Genomic DNA, 7,381 nt, shown 5'->3' on the forward strand with positions numbered 1-7,381 from the left:
TAATTAAAATTGCGAGTGAACTATTTATCCAAAAATTTATTAGAATATGACATTTTAGTCGTTGTCTCAGCGCACATCTTATGGTGCCTCTAGTTTTAGCGTACCACTAAAGAATAAAAAGATACCTTGTGGATTTCTGAAAGTTACTACTTACAATTTTCTGGAAAGTCCTGACCACTGTAATGAAAGGTTTTTGGTCAGTTGTCTACCCGTACTTGAAGAAGTCAGACCTATATCGCTCTGGGTGCTGATTTAGCCGCTCAATCTTTCGGCCTTAGGTTTCAAGTCTGTAGATACATGGACTTAGACAAATTTCGCCATGAGTGTTTCCGTGAGTAGAACCTCTCTATACTTTTATTATTTAGCCTTGAGTCTGGACTTTGGCAGAAAAGTGCTTACGTCGAAAATTACGCGACTGTGATACTTGCACTTGGAATAATTTTGCAGTTTTTTGAAAATGATTTACACCTGTTGTGATTTCCAAGTAATTACATTAGAGCTCGAGTCACACTTAGATATAATAAGCACAGTAGTTAAGTCTTCATCCGTCCAGTATTTAATATGTGGAATTATTGTCTAAATAGTAAATATTTTTAAAATGTAATCTCGTTGTTGAGTAACCTCATTTAAATGCACCAACAGTTTATCAAACCCAATAGACGTTTTATCTAACTATACATATTAGCAATAGTTGATTTAAATTTTATTTGGCACTGAAACCAGTGCTACCACAATCCCTTATGACGCAGAGACGAGCTAAAGACAGTAACCAGTGGTTGCATCGATGAGGTACGCAAATTTTCTTATGGTAGGGTAACAAGCATCATCTGCCTATTATCATGGAAGTAATCAGGTGAAACCGTAATGAGAGAATTATTTGGGGTTCACAAGGGAGTTGTGTCTGCCTTCTCCCCTGAGCGAAAGCAGAGCTTAAATTTGCCACAAAATTATTCATTCGATTCCTTTCTAGTGGCATATACAGCATTCAGGTGTGTCCTGTTTCCAGATATGTCTGTCTCTCCAGATCCAATCTTTGACTCTCCAGCCGAGAGTGAACAGCCTTGAAACTTCCTGGCAAATGAAAGCTGTGTGACGTATCATAACTAGCTCCCGAAACATTGCCCTCTTACTGACTGAGGTATCCTGTCAAAGTAAGGTACGCAGGAGGACACCTGTACAGTCTGAAAAGTACGAGATACTGGCGGAACTGCCGCTATGAGGACCTGGATAGTTCAACAGGTGGAAACATTACCAGCAAAAGTCGAGGTTTCAAGTTCGTGTCCCACTTCGGCACGTAGTATTAATCTCCAGGTGGTTTCAAGTCTATCTCTGATTGTTTTCCACTTACTCCAGAATTTTTTCTTCAGAAATGCATTTTTTAGATTCCTACGTTTCCTCGTATATCTTCAAGCTTTAGGGTCCACCTTACGAAGAAAAAGGGAAAATATACGTTTGGCTTTATGCTCAACCAAATATTTATGCCACTACTGACGGCTTTTAGTGTTAATGCGTAAATTTGTAGTTGTACTTGCACAGTATTCCTCTTACAAATTACTCTACTGTAATGTGTAATAGTAATTTGCCTTCTTTGTAATCTATAGATGCAGTGTTCATCCGCAAACTGAAAGCATTTATTATGGTTCAAATGGTTCTGAGCACTATGGGACTTAACTTCTGAGGTCATCAGTCCTCTAGAACTTAGAACTACTTAAACCTAAGGACATCACACACATCCATGCCCGAGGCAGGATTCGAACCTGCGACCGTAGCAGTCGCGCGGTTCCAGACTGTAGCTCCTAGAACCGCTCGGCCACTCCGGCCGGCCATTTATTATGAATTCAAAAATATGACAGTTATGAGGAATGTGTAAATAAAGAATAGAATGGATTATTAATGTAAATTTCTGAATAAATTGTAAATAGCCACATAAAATTATTTTTATGTACTAGCTTATGTGGCGTTTAAATTTCCGCCCACGTGATGGGCGTATCGAATGACAAGCGGTGCCGCGCTCGCCTAGAAGACCTGGTCCGAGTGAGAGGCACCCACGTGCCTTGCTCATACTGTGGCATCAAGCAGTCAGGCCTGCAAGATGAGTGGTCTGCCAAGCGAGTGGATTCATTCTTATTTATCGAGTAACATGAACTCTCGTACTCACAATTAAGTCACTAATCAACCTCCTGTATGAATAATACGCAACGGAAACGCACCTCTGACTATCAGTAATTTACAGAACTCTGACTGTTCACTACGCACTGGCAATACCACATTTTCTTTTTTCTTTTATTTAACGGCTTTTATCAACACGTGGCCACCGCACTGAATATGAATGGCGCACACATTATAAATTCGGGACATCATGACAACATACAATTCGAAGGAAAAGTCCACCAATCTTTTTCTTTTCACTATCTTATTTATTCCGATAAATTCTATAACCTTAACACACAAATTCTATAACCTACAACAATAACACATGAGAAATTCCGCCCAGTGGGCATGGCTTTGCATTGGTGATTCTCTACCTTATGGTCTCGTAATTATTTAACGCTACAGTGCACTTTCTGGATAGGATGGTGGATCTTTTATTATACCTCACACTTCGAGTCTCACAATCATCATCACTAAACTTTCCTCCAGACCGAGCGGTACCGAAGGAACAAGCATAACCCACTAATCTTTTGAAACTACCTTGCTACTCTCCCATGCAAACCACACATACCCAAATTACGTGACATACAACACACTACTACATGGAATACAACACAATTAATAGTCACAACACTATCACTTTCAGCTTTCCCACTTCAATTAGTACTTGTCCCAGTTTCACACGACACTGCCCCACTTCGTAATTCTTCTTTCCTACTGTGAACTCTGGAGATATATGCACGTCTTCCTGTGCAATGCAAGCCAAGTGGCGTTGCTGGATAGACGGCCAACTCACCTTGCTTCTCTCTCAGAGTATTATAGTTTGAATCAAGCGTCATACGGAAACATATCTCGCAAAGTAATATTAGGAACATACTCATCACACACACGAGTCCTCAACTGATACCATGGACGAGTACTTCTCTTTATCCTTTGTCTCCTACACAGATTGAGACTCACACAGTACTCACCACGTGGAAGTACTCGTGTCTAATTTCAAGTCCTGCACATGCCATTCCTTAAATATTTCGACTTGTAGTACACACGCTAGTAATTCAGCTTAACTTAAGCACACAAAAGTATTTCAACTTATTGCTACACGTGGTTTCATGGTGACCGTTGGTCACTTCCGAAGATTACTACGATCCCATTTATATTACCTGCCTGACATTTAATTCTCCCCACAAAATTTCCTGAAATAGAGAAATTATTATTTCAAACTACTCTTAAATGTTCCACGTGCATACCATGTCTCCACTCTTTTGTCTTTATGGAGCACACCCAAGACAGGTCTTAACAGCACAAGATCCAGCGGCAGAGTGCTGAAACATGGCTGTTCTTCAGGTCCTCTCGCACGTCTGCTGAAGTGGGGGAGCACCTTGCCACCATATTGGTCAGCCACATTTCAGGCGCTCAAAGCTCAGATAAATTTCATCTCTTTGGTCCCACCAAAGGTGTCCAAAGGATCGTCTCAAAGATGATCATATATTCACATTCACTATCTGCGGTTAGCAGACGACCATACATTCATTCATTTCACAGATCTCACCAAACTGGATGTAGGGATTTACTTTGTGGGAGTGCACATGTGATCAATTAAGTAAATACATTGTCATTCTTTCCCACACTGGTATCCGGCTTCACTGTATTAATTGAAATTGAGTTATTTTACAAAAAAATATGTGTTGTTCTGACAAAAATAATGAAGTATGTTGCACCTATTTTCAATGTCGGGCGGTACTGTACCCTTTCACGAGCACCACGGCCTCCGAACAGCGTCACATCTGGCTGAGATGTGAGAGGGTTTCGTTGGCGTGAGGAGGCTTGGGCTGACCAGCACACGAACCAGATGAGTCTTGGTTGAACCGGCAGTAGAGACGGACGAGTCAGTCGGGACTTGCACGAGAGCGTCGGCGTGCGATTGATTTCATTCCGGTGGTAGCAAGGGACGGCGTAAATGTTCCTGGCCCCCTAGTCCCGGAGCAACGCCGACTATACAGTGTGGTCTCTGCCTGCGGACCAAAGAGCTGGTGGAGAGCCATGGAGGAAGGAAGCGAGCAGAGAAAGTGGATACGGCGGTTGCAAAGAGCAGCTGAGCTGCAAGTTGCTTAGCTGGCAGAGAGACAGTCTGGTGTGATGACCAGGCCTTAGCTGATGGCTAGCGGCAACGAGCTACCACAGGCAGACAGCGCTTCCTGAGCCGAGGGGGAGGACACTGCTTGGCGTCGTGGTTCCTGTGCGGTCGGGACTAACTCTGCACAAGACACTTCTACTCGGAGGCGGGTCACTGGGCGGCGCCCACTGAGAATGAGAGAAACGTCCCAGTGGTGATCCATGGAGACATTGGTTGTGGTTCTCCTTAATACGTCTCAGCAAGTGTATTATTCAGTGCTGTTCTGTATACGATTGGTTTAGGAGCAGTGCCTTGCAAGTTCAGATACCTTTGAATACACTTCCGTACTGTGGTGTTCTGGGTCAAGTAGCCCCGTTGCGAGTGTCATTATACAAGATCCAGCAAAAAGACCTTCCTATTGGGAAAGACCGCTGTGTGAGTTGTAGTGGTGTTGTTGATGTGAAGGAAATATCGATGGACCGTGGTACATGTGCCATTTTTAACAGGTGTAATGGCTTGGTTAGGTGGGCATCTTGCGTTTATTGTGGAGAATACCGGGTGATCAAAAAGTGAGTATAAATTTGAAAACTTAATAAACCAAGGAATAATGTAGATAGAGAGGTAAAAATTGACACACATGCTTGGAATGACATGGGGTTTTATTAGAACAAAAAAAAAAGTTCACAAAATGTCCGACAGATGGCGCTGGACAGCAAAACGTCAGTGACTGCGCATGACAATCGTGTATAAATGGAGCTGTAATAAGAGAGAGAATCAGAAACGCCAGCAGTCGCAGCATGTTGACGTTACCTGAAAAGGCGCTTTTAGTGAAGCTGTATTATCCGAATGGGGAATGCGCTAGTTCAACGTTAAGATCCTATCGCCATAGGCAGTGGATTCGAACGGGTAAAGGTCCATTGACACATGCAGCTGTGGCGAGAAATGTTTCGAAGTTCGAAGCCACGGGTTGTTTCGACGATAAACCCCGTAGTGGCCGACCGAGCATAAGGCGTAATGCTGCTGAGACAGTTCAGTAAGAAATGGAAACTGTAACGGGTTCGTCTATGAAGGGGGAAGTCACCGCTCGTGCAGTCGCACGTCGCACCGGCATTCCATACACTACAATTTGGTTGGCACTTAGGCGTACTTCCGATACTATCCGTACAAAATCCATCGGCATCATGAACTGATACCTGGCGAATAGGTAAGCGGAGGGCATTTGCGGTGTGGGCGTTTCAAAAGATGGTGGAAGATGACGATTCGTTGAGCAACGTGTTGTGGACCGACGAAGCTCATTTTACGCTCCGAGGGTCTGTCAACGCCCACAACTGCAGAACTGGGCTACCGAAAACACTAGAACTCCATTGCACGATGAGAAAGTCACGGTATTGGTTGGATTTATCACATCTACCGTTATCGGGCCTTTTTTCTTCGACTGCTACCGTGACGGGTGAGAGGTACGCCGATATGTTACAGAATCGCATCATCCCCAGCCTGGCTGATAAGCGGGTGCTGGAACGTACGATGTTAATGCAGGGTGGCGCTCCACCCCATATTGCTAGATCTCTTGCGCGCGTCGTTTGGTGATGATCGTGTGCTCAGCCGCCACTTTCGTCATGCTTGGCCTCCCAGGTCCCCAGACCTCAGTCCGTGCGATTATTGGCTTTGGGGTTACCCAAAGTCGCAAGTGTATCGTGATCGACCGACATCTCTAGGGATGCTGAAAGACAACATCCGACGCCAGTGCCTCACCATAACTCCGGACACGCTTTATAGTGCTGTTCACAACATTATTCCTCGACTACAGTTATTGTTGAGGAATAATGGTGGACATATTGAGCATTTCCTGTAAAGAACATCATCTTTGCTTTGTCTTACTTTGTTATGCTAATTATTGCTATTCTGATCAGATGAAGCGGCATCTGTTTGACATTTTCTGAACTTCTGTATTTTTTGGTTCTAATGAAACCCCATGTCATTCCAAGCATGTGTGTCAATTTGTACCTCTCTATCTACATTATTCCGTGATTTATTCAGTTTTCAAATTTATACTGATTTTTTGATCACCCGGTAAATTCGTAATGTTCTGTGACTACTACTCAGCGAGCATTTCGCGTCCGTTTCGAGCTTGACCGACACGATTTTGTTCCTCATAGAAAAACTGTTTCTGTATCAAACTTTATAGCATCATGTCCTGCACTATAAAGAAGACCTACCGTCCGACCTTGGACTGTGACAACGTCGGAAAATGTGGCGCGTTTGAGAGCGTCCTTCCAGCAATCTCCAAAGCACTCAGCACTTAAACACGCAGCTTCCCTGGGATTACCAATGCACAGAGACCTTAACATGCGCTCCTACAGAATGATGGATACGCAGGAATTGAGTGAGAGAGATTTTGAAACTCGCAGAACTATGTATGGGGATGTTCTTCAGGACATTCTCCCTGGCGCTCTTTTAGTTTCCTCTGATGAGGCCCGTTTCCACTTGTCAGATACAGTGAATTAACAAAGTTTCCGTCGCTGGGTAGGATAAAACCCTCAGAAACTTCACCAACGACCATTTCACAGCCACTATGAGACATTTTTGTTCCCAGTTGTTGAATTTGGCATATTTTTATCGGAGAAGATGGCACAACGGTAACGATTAATTCCAACTGCTGTTGTCAGACGATAGAGACTTAAGTTAAACCAGATTGGGGACCACGAAGAGGGAGAAGTCCGGTGCCAACAAGGCCGCGGCACAGCTCACACTTCTCGACGATGTCTAGAACTTGTGTGAGAGTTGTTTCAACGTCTTCTCTTTTCTCGAAGAGACTTCGCCTGGCCCCTGAGCTCACCCGATATATCACATTGTGATTGTTTCTTTACGGACATTTAAAGGCCGAAGTGTACAAAGGTCTCAGACAAATCTATAAGCACGTAAGGAGGCATTTGCCCATGAAGTGCCTGCCATTCAAGAGGAAAAGACACCAAGACATACAGAGATATAGTTTGAAAGGCTTCATTGGTCCGTCAAGAAAGGAGGATCCATTTTCTGGACACAATTTTTAAAACCAGCTAATGTATAGTGGCGTAATATCACCAATAAAAGTATTTTCTCCGTATCTTTATTTGTTTG

The sequence above is a fragment of the Schistocerca americana genome, chromosome 2, assembly GCF_021461395.2.
Source record: "Schistocerca americana isolate TAMUIC-IGC-003095 chromosome 2, iqSchAmer2.1, whole genome shotgun sequence".
NCBI classification, from domain to species: domain Eukaryota; kingdom Metazoa; phylum Arthropoda; class Insecta; order Orthoptera; family Acrididae; genus Schistocerca; species Schistocerca americana.